The sequence below is a fragment of the Gigantopelta aegis genome, chromosome 6 (assembly GCF_016097555.1).
Source record: "Gigantopelta aegis isolate Gae_Host chromosome 6, Gae_host_genome, whole genome shotgun sequence".
NCBI lineage: Eukaryota > Metazoa > Mollusca > Gastropoda > Neomphalida > Peltospiridae > Gigantopelta > Gigantopelta aegis.
This window is the reverse complement of record NC_054704.1, coordinates 44,409,504-44,424,799: the sequence shown is the minus strand read 5'-3', so window position 1 is coordinate 44,424,799 and position 15,296 is coordinate 44,409,504. Positions and strand designations below refer to the sequence as shown.

At 38.8% G+C, this 15,296-nt stretch overlaps 1 long non-coding RNA gene across 1 annotated transcript; it reads left to right on the top strand.

Annotated features, from left to right (window-relative positions):
• The first annotated feature begins 1,668 nt into the window (after window positions 1-1,668).
• Window positions 1,669-14,976, top strand: LOC121375987. Its single transcript, XR_005958381.1, has 2 exons — window positions 1,669-1,741; window positions 14,534-14,976. It is a non-coding gene; the product is annotated as an uncharacterized LOC121375987 (long non-coding RNA).
• The last annotated feature ends 320 nt before the right edge of the window (window positions 14,977-15,296 follow it).

Sequence of the window (15,296 nt, the reverse complement as noted above, 5' to 3'; positions counted from 1 at the left end):
GTTGTCAAAAATAACGAATGATGTTCTCACCAACATGTGTGTAAGAATGTGCAAATAAATGATCCCTTGCTCTTTTCAGGTAAAAGAAACTTATGTGGCGGTAGCGGGTTTTTGTTTTTGGGAAAATGTTGAAATAACATTATCTGAGATACCAAACTAGCCGTAGTTAGAAATAATGCATGTACTGAGGTGTCGTTAAACACATGTATGTATATATAATATATACCATAATCATACCTACACATAATATATTATCCAAGCAACAACATATATTCCAGGAAGCTAATTCATAAATTTCTCGGGCGAAACGTAGCCCGGTGGTAAAGCGCTCGCTTGATGCGCGGTCGGTTTGGGATCGATCCCCGCCAGTGGACCTATTGGGCTATTTCACGCTCCATCCAGCGCAACACGACTGGTACATCAAAGGCCGTAGTACGTGCTATCCTGTCTATGGGATGGTGCTTATAAAAAATCCCTTGCTGCTAATCGAAAAGAGTAGCCCATGAAGTGGCGACAGCGGGTTTCCTCCCTCAATATCTGTGTGATCCTTAACCATATTTCCGACGCCATATAACCGTAAATAAAATGTGTTGAGTGCGTCGTTAAATAAACCCTTTCCTTCCTTCTTTTAGGCTTTCTGAAGCAAAATCGCATCGTTTTTGTAAAACGTTAAGCACTGCACTCCGAGATCGCAAAGTTACGAGACTTTAGTTGACTATGCCCCAATATAATTATAGACATAATTAAATAATTATTTCTATTATGGTGGTCTACCGCTTTCCATTGTCGTCAGACTAATAGTGAAATAAATAATCATCAATACAACAGCAAATATATATATAGGGCCTACAGACATACCTACCCTCATATTCAGGTTCGTAGGAACGATATCTGAAGGGTGTGTGTATGTGTGTGTGTGTCTGTGTGTGTGTGTGTGTGTGTGCGTGTGGGGGGGGGGGGGGGATATCTAGTGGGAGGCGCAAGTCAGATTTCTATTTTTGTTTAATTAGAGTAGGTCTCTACGGGCCTGACATGGCGTTTAAGCTGCAAGCAATTAGATTACAATTAAGTTATAAAATTAAAGGTTTTTTTTGTTGTTGTTGTTGTTTAACGACACCACTAGACCACACTGATTAATTACTTATTATATTATAGGGTCCAAGGGCCGTTCCTAGTATAAAACAAGTAGGGTGGAAGTACAAATAGAATCAGGAAAATGTAATGGAGTGTTTCTCCAGGCTGGCCAAGGTGGCACCTTTGAACTAAAAAGAGATTTATTTTTCTTGTGGCGCATCATTATTATGTCCTGCTAGGCCTTGTCTAATCATGAAAATTCATTACGGGGCAGGGGACGGGGATGGTGGGTGGGGGTGGACGGTAATACCTGCCCACGGACAAGACAAAACAAGTGGAATACGAAACTATCAGTTAAATCCATACTGCGACTGTGAAGTTTTGTGGGACAGGCTTTCTAAGTGATGTCCATGGCAGGGTTGACATTTTCTCATTGGATGAACTCAAGCTTTACGCACGCACTTTTTACAATTTCTTCCTTCGAAATAGTTAATTTTAGGTTGCTTCTTACTACATGTGTAATAGGTTTTTAATATTATGCTAAAGGTCATTCTATTATGACGTAACCATGACACGTGACGTTTACGTGGCACAGTCGTGCATGACGTTACTTGGTTGGTAACCAATTTGGGGAGCTGTTGTTCGTAAGTTTCTACCGATGTAAAAGGTAAGAAATATTTAAAGCGTTGAATATTACAAATAGGGTCCTAGGGGTAATACCCTCCCAAACCCACATACCCCGCCCCAAAATGAATTATTATTATTATTATTATTATTATTACTATTATTACTATTATTATTATTATTTGTTTTGTTGTTGTTTGGCTGGAGAAGACCCGATATTGCTGTGTCCTAATTAATTTTGTTGCCTCTCCCAGTTTGTTTTGGGTGATCTACGACCCTGAAATTCACAGAAGAAATCTACTAACAAGAAAGAAACACAATTATTAATTTAGTTTAATTTAATTCGTATTATTAAGTTTGACTCTCATTTGGGGGGAAGAGAGAGAGAGAGAGAGAGAGAGAGAGAGAGAGAGAGAGAGAGAGAGAGAGAGAGAGAGAGAGAGAGAGAGAGAGAGAGAGGGTGAATTAATTCCATGTCGGATACACGCACTGTGATGAGTAAGTAGCACGTGTTTCGACTCTTTACCGCTCATAGGAACCAATCGATAATCAATGAACAATGACACGAGATTTTTTTGTATGTGTTGCCTTCCGGTGATGTCGTTCATCATACGCAGCAACAGTTTCTGAAAATCACGGAATATGCGACGAGAAATAATTGCCAGTAGTGGTAAACGGCTTGTTACCATCTTCGCCTAACGCTGCAAGAGTTATCGACAGTTTTGTTGCAGCGCTGTTTTAAGAGCTATGCAAACGCCATTGGGGAAACTGAAATAGCAAAAGCTTGAGAAAAATATAAGCGCTTCTAAAAGAAAGATATGTTTGTTTAACAACAGCCCAGGATATTTTTAACTTTGACAAGACTAACATATCAGGGGCGTAATGGGGGGGGGGGGGGGCGACTATGAACCTAGCGGACCCTTTTGTCACATTTTCCCAGGACATCTTTATGAATAGCCAAATATTGCATTGTATATATATATATATATAAAATGCTTTAGTTTCAGCGTGGGGGTAGTGATTCTACCGGACTCCCCCCTCCCCAGCCTACGTCAATGCATATTGTAATTTCGACACCTTGCTACTGAATCACATACGTCGGAAGGTAACAGGGGAGAGAAGTAACATTGTAATTTGCCTCTCAACTGGGGGAGGTGGACATTTTCTTTAGAATTGGTTGGGCCAGTGCCGCCTCCACCCGTACCCCCACTCCACTTCCACCGCCTATAGATGCGAATGAAAAAAGAAACCCGCTACGCCACGTTTACTCGTCGATTAGTGATTTCATTTCATTTCAACTTATTTTCGTGCTTTCGTGCCAATTAAGGTTCAAGCACGCTGACCTGGGCATACATATCAGCTATCTGGACTGTCTGTCCAGGACAGTAAGTTAGCTGTTTGAGAGAAGAGGGTGTAGTGGTCTTACACCTACCCATTGAGTCGTTACAATTCGCTCTGGGTGGGAGCCGGTACCGGGCTGTGAACCCAGTACCTACCAGCCTTATATCCGATGGCTTAACCACGACACCGCCGAGGCCGGTGTCGATTAGTGACATAACAAAGTAGGTTTTATAGGAACCTTCCGACACATGTATCACTCCGGATGAAGCTCTAATGAGAATTAAATAATTCTGTTTCTGTTGATAAGGATCCGTTCTACGTCCAATCTGATTAAAATTAGCTCTAACAGCATTGCGTGGACTCCCATGTCCAGGTGACATTTCATCTATAAATAACAATTTAAATATCGACCAATTACACTTCACCTTTTATAGCGTTATTCGGGAGTATACAAATTCTAAAAATATCGGGCGAGACTATTTATGCAATAGGCGAACTTGTTGGTCTATTTCAACATTAAAAAACAGGGGGAAAGTGAGGTAATAAACTCTGGATTGTATACTAGTATAAAAAGATGTTATGGCTATACCATCAAGGGTTTTTTTTCGTCTTGAAATGAATTTTATATAAAATTTTATATTGAAATTAGTTTCCGGCATACTTCGTAATTCACCCAAAACATTTCGTATACCCTTGGCATAATCCCGAATGTTTTCAAATTCTTTTCAAATCACTGGCATGATTTTGCAAGTAAGGTTTTGATTGGCTGAATAAAAGGTCAGCTGGACATGAGCTCCAACGGGGTGCTGTTAGATCCACAGGTAATAGTAATTAACCAATAATCCGATGTCTTTATAATTCATGTAGTATATTAGTTTTTATTCAAAATTTGTTTGTGTATTATGAATATCTATATTTTACAATTTTTTGACCGGCCTTGGTGGCGTCGTGGTTAGGCCATCGGTCTACAGGCTGGTAGGTACTGGATTCGGATCCCAGTCGAGGCATGGGTTTTTAATCCAGATACCGACTCCAAACCCTGAGTGAGTGCTCCGCATGGTTCAATGGGTAGGTGTAAACCACTTGCACCGACCAGTGATCCATAACTGGTTCAACAAAGGCCATGGTTTGTGATATCCTGCCTGTGGGAAGCGCAAATAAAAGATCCCTTGCTGCCTGTCGTAAAAGAGTAGCCTATGTGTCAGAATGAACATATGTTTGACGTCCAATAGCCGATGATAAGATAAAAAATCAATGTGCTCTAGTGGCGTCGTTAAATAAAACAAACTTTACTTTACTTTATATTTTACTATTAAAGGCGCAGACCCTAGTTTCAACCCGTGAACACTAACACTAACTTTAGTTAATTTACAAACCTGTAACACACTTGGATAAAGTTACAGTAGAGTGAAACATTAGTCTGTGACGTTAAAACGGGAAATCTCCTTAAAAGTAGATTAGAACTCCAAGCAATAAACCGCTACTTCTCAGACGTACGTGCGTTTTTAAAAATGTGAAAAACGCATTGTTTGGTATTAGAAACACTTCTGTTCTACGGACATGGATAATCTAAAGAATACAATATATGTAATGTTTGATTTCAGTGATCATAAACCGCTCTAATAGTAAAACATATGCTGTAGTGTTTAAAAACTAGGGTCTGTCCCTTTAATGAATCATGTTACAGCACCTCCTGCGAACTGCCCCCTATGGAGTTATATTCTACTCCTCCTCCTATTAAAATAAATATTTTTGTGCACCTAACAACACGAGTTCCGGTAACGCGGCTATTAGGAAGAGCAAGAGGCAATTTATTTGGTTTGTCGACGGAGCATACTACACCGTGGGAATGGTAATATAGAACATGCAATTTGTTACTTTAATGATCGATTTTTATTTTATTTTAACATATCGTCATATCGCGGGCTTCTTCGTTGTTAAGCCTGGTTTCGATACAGTCTACAAGGCTGAAAGAAAACATGTTTTAACGCTGGTTCCCGTACAATCGTTAAGAGACGCAAATGGATGCAGAAGATTTACGTCAGGTCAGCGAAGGTGAACAAACAATTGTTTGGTCTGCGTCGGTTGCCGATCTGCTACATATGAGTAATGGTACTTCCGATTAGAGGCCCCTGCGTGTGCTGTAACCTCACCGTGGTGCAGGGGTGTAACATTCTCTTTGAGAATGGCCAATACAGCACAAATTGAAGTTTAGAATAAAATTCGGTGTCCGTAAAATTCTGTGATATTTGTATTTGTACTTTTGGCACAGTTCCTTTACACTGTTTTTGTTTAAACCTTGAATTTTTATATTGATGTTGATCATCACTTTATTTATTTGCATTACTATAGTTTGATACCCAATAGCCGATGTATTTTTCGTGCTGGGGTGTCGTTAAACATTCATTCATTCATTCATCCGATTAGAGGCCACAACAAAATAGTAATAGTTATGCAAACACATGTGCCTACTATCACCCCAACAAATGGATTGTCTCAACGCACCCATGTCTGAAATTCTGTATGTTGTGCCCATGCAGTGCGTTCTCACCATGGGTATAAAAGTGTACATGATTGCCATCCACATATTCACGCACACTTCAGTTGAAAATACGTCGTGTATTATACAACTGCATGGTAGGCCTGGGGTGTGCCATAATAATAATATGTCCCAACATGGGCGGCGTCATGAGGGCGGAAGTGACAACGACGCTAAACAAAAAGAGTTAAAGTGTGTTTTGTTTAACGACAGGTTAGCACATACCACGGCCTTGGACATACAAGCGTGGTACACTGGAACGAGAAATAGCCCAGTTAAATGGACCCACTGACAGGGATCGATCCCAGACCGACCGCACATCAGGCGAGCGCTTTGCCACTAGGCTACGTCCCGCCCCATTCTTCAAAATAACTTAAATTCTGTTATTACAACGTATTCGGTTTTTTCTTTTTTAAAGTTTGCTTGTTTTTGTTAACGGCATCACCAGAGCAAATTGATTTACTAATCATCAGCTATTGGTTGTCAAACATTTGGTCGTTATCGCATTGTCAGTGAAAACCCGCTACCATGGCCCGTGATATACCAATCGTGGGGCACACCACACCAACCTCCCCCCCCAAAAAAAACAACAAAAAAAAAAAAAAAAAAAAACCCAAAACAACACCAACACCCCCCCCCCCCAAAAAAAAAAAAAAAAGAAAAAAAAACGAAGAAAAAAAGAAAAAGAAAAAAAAAAAAGAACAATGAGAGAAAGAGTCCATCAAAGGGATTCAGTCCGTCGACAGAAGCACCTCAGCTCTCGCCCAATCGGATTTTATTATTCCACTGCGAAGTTTTATAAAAATTATTGTGTTGCCTTTACGACTAACACGGCAAATTATAGGTACTACTTTTCCTGCGGCGGCGGCAGCGGCGTCAGTTTGTTTCCCGTTAAAGTTTAACATTAATGTTTATCGTTTAGATTAGTTTCTCACAAACTATAAAGCCTAGATCAGTAAAACGTGTTGTTTATAGTTACACCTTAAGGGTGTATACTACCAAATCAAATCCCATAGACGACAATAGTAACATATGCGGCTAAAACTCCTACCTGCAACGTATCAACCGACATAAACGCCACGGATATAAATACTACCACCCCTTACACTTAAAGTGAATCAGAAAAAAATGGGGGTCAAGATGCTCGTTTCTGAGATAACGGGTAGCGTCTATGACTACCCTAGTTTCGCACAAAATTTGAGTACTGTTTTTTTACAGGTACTCCATACATGTTTTAAGCACAAGGCTACTTGACACATTGGTACTAGATGAAATAAAATTGAACATTTATTTTACCCAGATGAAACTATTATTTTTTATAACCAACACACTCACATTTATAACCAATCACAGGACTTGTGGTGTTCACTTCTCTATCAAAAGTTGGGTGCACCTCCAACTTTGACCCAGCCGGAAGTTATTTGGTATAGTACTACCTATAAGCGTAGCTAAGGATGTTCGTCACAGTGCATCGAAACATTTTATGATAGGCAGATATATAATTGTTTTGTAAATGCCTTAGCTTTACTAAAACTATCAGTAGGGACTGTGGGTGAGGGTGAAGTTGTCAGCTAATCCTCAATGGAGGACGCTCAGTCTAAAAAAAATGCATACCATGTGTATAAACACAAGTTCTTTTAAAAATAATAAATCGTTATTTTAAAAATGATGAAAAATTTGTTTTGTTTAACGACTCCACTGGAACACATTTATTTAATAATCATCGGCTATTGGATGACAAACATTTGATAATTTTGATATATAGTATGAGAGGAAAAATTATTTTCCATTTGTAGCAAGGGATCTTTTATATGCACCATCCTACATATAAGATAATACATACCACGGCCTTTAATATCCCAATCGTGGTGCACTGGCAGGAACGAGAAATAGCCCAGTGGGAATTGACCCAAGACCGACCGCGCATCAAGCAAGCGCTATACCACTGGGCTACGTTCCGCCCCATGGTTAAGGTATGACAGGAAGAACGTAGACAATTATTTATATATAATTATTTATTCTTGGTTAACTTCAACATAACCATGGTTCCTTTAAGTAATTCGAAAATATTTCCACAGTATAGAATGTCTTTATAAATGTGTGATTAGAAATTTCTTTGAAGTCTTAATTAGCGACTAATTAAAATATATCTATGAGTCGATGACTTTATAACTGAATCTGAATTTGATACTGTAGTAAAACGCTCGCCTGTGGACCTATTGGGCTATTTCTTGTTCTAGCCAGTGCACCACGACTAGTATAACAAAGGCCGTGGTATGTGCTGTTCTGTCTGTGGGATTGTGCATATAAAAGATCTATAGCTGCTAATCGAAAAGAGTAGCCCATGAAGTGGCGACGGCGGGTTTCCACTCTCAATATCTGCGTGGTCCTTAACCATGTGTCCGCCGCCATATAACCGTAAATAAAATGTGTTGATAAATAAAACGTTTCGTTCCTTCCTTCAACAGTGTATTCTAAGGTAAGAACATGTGGAAGAAAATCAATGGTTTATTAGGATATTTGTTTTTGTAATATCGTGGCCGATAGGGAAGTATACTGAGTGCACAAATCATTAATGCTATTATTTTTATTGACCGGATTGTAAAAACTATGGAAGAATGTGAAAAACGAGGTATTTTAAATAATTATATATACTTATGATTGCTGCTGATGTATCATCTGTTCCTGACACTCCCATTAGCTACAGAAGAAAAATAGTGCATTAGGGTGTACACTAGCAAATCAAATCCCATAGACGACAATAGTAGCATGTGTGGCTAAAACTCCTATCTGCAGTGTATCAATCAACATAAACACCACGGATATAAATACTACCACCCCTCACCTTTAAAGTGAATCAGAAAAAAATTGAGGGTCAAGCTGCTCATTTCGGAGAAAACGGGTAGCGTCAATGACTACCCTAGTTCCGCACAAAATTCAAGTACTTGTTTTTACAGGTACCCCATACATGTTTCAAACACAAAGCTACTTGACACAGTGGTACTTGATGAAACAAAATTGCACACATGTTTTGTCCAGATTAAACTATTTGTTTTTTTTACAACCAACACACTCACATTTATCACCAATCACAGGACTTGTGGTTTTCACTTCTCTGTCAAAAGTTCGGTGCACCTCATTGAACCAGCCGGAAGTTATTTGGCTTAGTACTACCTATAGAAGTGTTTTGTAAGTATTCAAAGTCGGATCTAGGATTTGGGGGATAGAAAATACCACATAAAGGTTAATTTGAGTTTGTCGAAGGCAAATGAACCGAGCCCCGTTTCTGTAGAGAAGTTCGGAGGCATGCTTCTTGAAAATAAAGATGCTCAGAGACGCGTTTATATGGCAATTTACGGTTGTATATTGTGGATTATGAAGTTTTAAAAGTCATTAAAAAAGGCATTTTAAACGGACGAATGGGCATGGAGTCAGTGGACCCATAGGACACATCCCCACCCTCTTAATCCGCCAATGCGGTATGGTTGCGCAAGACGAATTTTAATGTTTTTAGAAATGAAGGTCCTATAAAGACCTGTGTGTGTGTGGGGGGGGGGGGGGGGGGTGTTAAAATTTAATTAAAATAATATTGAGGTTGTCTCATGTTATAGATATTTAGAAATTATGTTCACGTCAAAACTAATATGGACTAAAGCCCAAACTAAAGCACAAGGTGAAAAAGTCATGATTGCTGAATATAGTTATAAAAAGAAATTGGTGATATTCCTTGTAAAGATGTGTTTAAGATATTTAATGCTACGATAACTCCTACGTTTTCTTATGGTTCAAAAGTATGGGGTAAAATCATTGACGATGTTCAGATTAAAATGTGTAAATATTTTAGTTTATGTTTTTTATTTGTTGTTGTTTTGGTAGATTTTTTTAAGTGTGGGAAAACACTACTAGTGATGTGGCTTTAGGTGAATGTAGTAGAGCTGCTTAGCAGCTTATTTTTACTACCAAAGTTATTAAATATTGGTTTAGTTTATGACGACAGAATGAAAACCTGCTTCCCCGTCAATGGTGTAAACTATTATGTACATGTTATGAAGCATGCCGTACCATATGTCATGGATTACTCATATATATATATATATATATAAGATAAGAATTTGGCTATATTTGGATTGGAGTAATTTATACACGATTTAGATGTAATAATTTTAAACTTAGTATTGACCAAAGAAGATATATGATCCGTATCTCTGCACAATGCGGAGTCGAATGGGCATTCGACAAAATAAGGTTTGCCTCAATGAATCTCCATCTAGTGCCTCGTCTATAGGAGGACAGCCACTCTCGGTGAGATCCTTCACTGGATATTTCATCCCTATTGCAACGCTACAAAGAGGACTGCCACTCCCACACTAGTTTACTACATCAAAACAGCACCGCACAGAGCTAATTAGAATAGGCACAGCTATGATGACATACACTCATGAATCACTGTGATAAGAGTGATGATATCAGGTGTTCATGAAAGGTGAGAATATCCTGCCCAACAGGTGGCACCTGTCATGAGAACTGTCACCATACCTGTCAAGTCTGTCACTTCATCTCCACTGAAAGACTCCGTCCATGATGGGATGGGACGTAGCCCGGTAGTAAATGCCCGCCAGATGCGCGGTCGGTGTGGGATCGATTCCCTGCGGTGGGCCCATTGGATTTTTTCTCGTTCCAGCCAGTGCATCACGACTGGTATATCAAATACCGTGGTATGTGCTATCCTGTCTGTGGGATGGTACATATAAAAGATCCCTTGCTACTTATGAAGAAAAATATAGCGGGTTTCCTGTCTAAGGCTATATGTCAGAATTACCAAAATGTTTGGCATCCAATAGCCGATGATTAATAAATCAATGTGCTCTAGTGGTGTCGTTAAACAAAACATTTTTTAAAAACCTTCCATGTTGTCTGGATAAAGGATCACGCTTTATCGGAGATGGACTACATATTTGGCCTGTATGTATACATTTCCTTTCCTTTTGTCCTTAAAATGCTCTATCTTCCCTAATGATGTCATATTAAGGACCACACTGATATTAAGGGAGGAAACCCGCTGTCGCCACTTCATGGGCTACTCTTTTCGATTAGCAGCAAGGGATCATTTATATGCACCATCCATAGACACGATAGCACGGCCGTTGATGTACCAATGGGCCCACTGACGGGGATCGATCCCAAACCGACCGCGCATCAAGCGAGCGCTTTACCACTCCGAGCTAAGACCAAAATTTACATTATTAAATTTTAAAAAGACATTCCTGAGTTTGCTGCAATATTTCTACGATTGAACTTACATATTAAATATATTTTCTTGTTTAGAATATTAGTGGCTGTATATTAAACGTGTTTCTGATCGTTCTAATATTTGTAAGAAGCCCAAAATGGATTTTGTCTTCAAATAATTTCGTACGTACGAAAAAATTATATTTTAGGAAATTAAATGAAATTTAACCTAGGAAAAATATTAGAACGATCAGAAACACGTTTAATATACAGCCACTAATATTTTATGCAGAAAAATATATTTGATATGTAATTAATTTTCATTTTATTTCCTAAAAAATATTTTCTTACTCTGACGTCATATAACCGTAAATACAATGTTTTTGAGTTAAAATAAAACAGTTGTTCGTTCCTTCGTGAAATTTTGTGCCTGTGGATTCCACATTAGTTGTTAAGGACAAAGTGGAGCTAGAGTGTTGCATATGGACTGATATGTTAGTCTGATGAATAACTGGTGCATTTGAAACCTAAAACAATTTGACTGAGAGAAAGCAGAACGCGAACGTTGATACATAGTTAGGCTATCCACTGGCGTTGTCAGGGGCGTAGCATGATCTTGACCGGGGGGGGGGGGTTCGTCCGAACCCCCCGAACCCCCTAGCCTACGCCCCTGATTGTCGGTTGTGTGTGTGTATGTGTGTGTGTGTGTGTAGGGGGTGGTCTATGGATCCACCAATCACCCATTTTTTGTTCCCCACCACCTTATACATTTTCCCTATTGCCCCATAACACGACCCATAGACAGTGTTGGTCCCCCTTCCAATATTCATATTAGCTACGCCAGTGAATAATTAAGGAAAACCCAGAACCAAACAATACCCATCGGCTATGGGTGTCAAACAAAGGTAAGTCTATGGAAATATTTGCTATGCCAATAATGCTATCTCTCGGGAATTAAAATTGCTGCTGTAATCTAAAATACAAAAAATTAGTGCAAACGTAATTTGCTGTCTTTTAAAGGGACATTCTTGAGTTTGCACCATTGTAAAATGTTTCCGACTAATAAAATAGGTCTACGATTAAACTTACATATTAAGTATATTTTCTTGTTTAGAATATCAGTGTCTGTATATTCAATGGGTTTCTGGTCGTCTGGGTTCTGTCTTCAAATAATTTCTTACGTACGAAAAAAAAGATATTTTAGGAAATAAAATTAAATTTAACCTAGTACAAGTATTAGAACGATCAGAAACACGTTTATTATACAGCCACTAATATTTAATGCAGGAAAATATATTTGATATGTAATTACAATCGTTAAACGTCTCTGTTAGTCGTTAACATCTTAAACATTGTAGCAAACTCAGGAATGTCCCTTTAATGATCAACAAATATATGCTGCTGATTTACACAATTAGAGGCACTGATTTTCCGCCATCCCGGAATCGCGGACGGAATCGCGAAAATACCTATCTTAAACGGAATTCCCGATTTTTTTCCAAAAGATTATTTAACTTTAAATAGCGCATTTGATTAATTAAAATTTATTTTTCGAACTAGAAACTATGGACACCGACATCTGCCTGTGCTACGCTACGACACTAGTACCTTTGTATGTTACGCCAAATGTTTAATGTAGAGTATCTAGACGTTTTACCAGTCGTGTTTTCTTCGCTTATTCCCGGCGATTTAACGGGAAAAACCGAACATTGTGAGCTAAAATTGTCCGATATTTACTCAAGTGAAAGATATATTATGTTATGTTTTCTTATTAATTTTTAACATTTGCGACATTGGCATGATGTTATATGCCATTGGTGTGTGTGTGTTCATATGCATCACTGAGCGTGTGTGTGTGAGTGAAACAAAAACAGAATTTGTTTAATACTGAAACGGAAAAAAACGGAATTTGTAACATTATGAAACGGAAAAAAGAAAAATCTGAAACGGAAAATCAGTGCCTCTACACAATGTATTATTAAAACATTGTACACACCCGTTGGTGAGAACATCATTCGTTATTTTTGATAACATATACTTGTTATCACGTATACGAGCGATAACCAATGCCATACCACCCAATGGAAAAGCACAGTGGAAATCGATCACAAGTTAACCTGAAATTGACTTGTCTGTGACGTACAAGTTAACCTGAAATTGACTTGTCTGTGACGTTAACTTTAAACGTTAGGGCCGTACATAGGGTTTAGTTGGAAAAGGCGTTGTAAGAAATGGAATACTACATTCGTGTTCGTTAGATACCATTTATCTTACAACTCGTTGTTTGAAAACGTATCAAATTCGCTTTCGCTCGTTAGATACCTTTTAAAACAACTCGTTGTGAGATAAATGGTATCTAACAGCGCTTATGTAGTATTATTTATATAACTTCCATCAAATTTCAGTTTATCATTCAACTAATACTTTTATTTTTCAACAAGGCAGTTATGAAAACATATTATTATGGCAGATTTTGTCATACTAAGATTCTAAAGTAAAAGAAAAAAACCCCCATTAATTAAAACATTGTAAATATGGCGTATTTAATATATTGAGGGTTTACCTACATTTATTTGCTTGCGCTATTACTGCATTATGTCATCGTATCTCCATACAAAGTTACTTGTAATTTATGTTTTAATATTCTATGTTGAAAGATATGACGTTAATATAATTTTGAACTGAACTAAATTCAGTTAAATTCAGTATAGTTTACTTCTTTGTTCAATCCAGCCACTCCTCCTACTTCCGACAAAACTATCCTTGTCCCCCCCCCCCCCCCCCCCACACACACACCCAACAAAATTATCCATGTTTTATTTTTATTTTTACCCATACAAGTAAATGTCTTATATAAATCAGAACTCGTCATTTCAGACATCAAGCATTTGATTCGATTACAGCACGAATTACTATTGAGTATCGATCAGCGTTCTGTAATACGAAATTACTGTTATCATTAGTATTAGAGCAGACACGCATGTTGCCATCCACAGATGATGATGACCTTGCGGCAGACACACCAGTTGGCGGGCTTCAGTCCTCTCACGTGGCTACAGTCTCGTTCAGGAATTAACACACACACACACACACACACACACACACACACACACACACGCAGAACACACACATACACACATAACACACACGCACATATACACAACACAGACACATACACACACAACACACACGTACATACACAGACACACACAGACACACACAACAAACACACGCACATACACACAGACACACACACACACACACACATACACACATACACACATAGAGACAAACACACACACACAGACACACACACAGACACACACAACACACACAGACACACACACAAATACACACACACACATACACGCACAACACGCACACACAGACACACATTACACACACACACACACACACACACACACACACACACACACACACACACATACACCAGTATATATATTCTCCACAAGAGACAAAGAACCCAATAATATACAATCGTTAAGATAGACCACCGGCTAACCAATGGGGTTTGATCACACGAGGCTAGCGCCGATCCGTTAGCGATGTCAATTATCTCTGCGTTTGGTTCCATGTCGTCTCCGGCGTTTACACCATTACCTGGGTCACCTCGAGTTAACGTCATCGTTTCTGTCTTTCTTATTTATTTTTTTCCTCTTCTAAATGTCGCTGGCATATAAGTATTTCATTCCTTTTTATTATTAGACAGCGTGCAGTCAGCAGAATGCGTGAGGACGGCGTCGTGCCTGCCATACGATTTCCATTCCTCTCATTAGAACGTCCAGTAAGTCTGCGTTTCGCCGCATTAGTGAGACGATGACGCCGTCACCCCCAGGAAATGTGTCGCATATCACGCTCAACGATCGCGTTCCTCGTTATGTTCACGTAGAAAAGAGAGGCTCTAATCAATGCCTTAATACGAACGGTTCACACTGTTGGCTGATATAGATAGTTGAAAAGATAAGCGGCAAATTGAATGCTCTCCGTGCGGGAGGAGAGGAAAAAAAACAGGAAAGAAAATAAAGGGTTTTCTCTACGACGGGATGTCGTAAAAACCGGATACGTTTTCAAATACATTAGGTTGAGATTCTCGTTACGTTAGTTTGCCTTTTTGTGACACAGAGGATTAGAAGCTTTACTTTACCTTATTTGCTTTGTTGTTGTTGTTGTTTTTCACTGGAGAGGTGTTGTTTAGAAAACGAAATATCAACAATGAGACTATATTACTTTGATTGTTCACGATACGTTTCTTTGCGTTCCAGTGATGCCGTGTGCTATGTTTTATGTCCTGGAGTGGTATTACTGTAAATAATTATTTTAGTTCAACAATGAGATTGCAGCGTCGCTGTATATATCGGACTTAAAAGCGAGTTACACACACACACACACACACACCACGCATTATTATGTCTATGTTAACTCGCGCCGGAACCATGGTACGACGTCATCGACGGAGATACAACAGCAA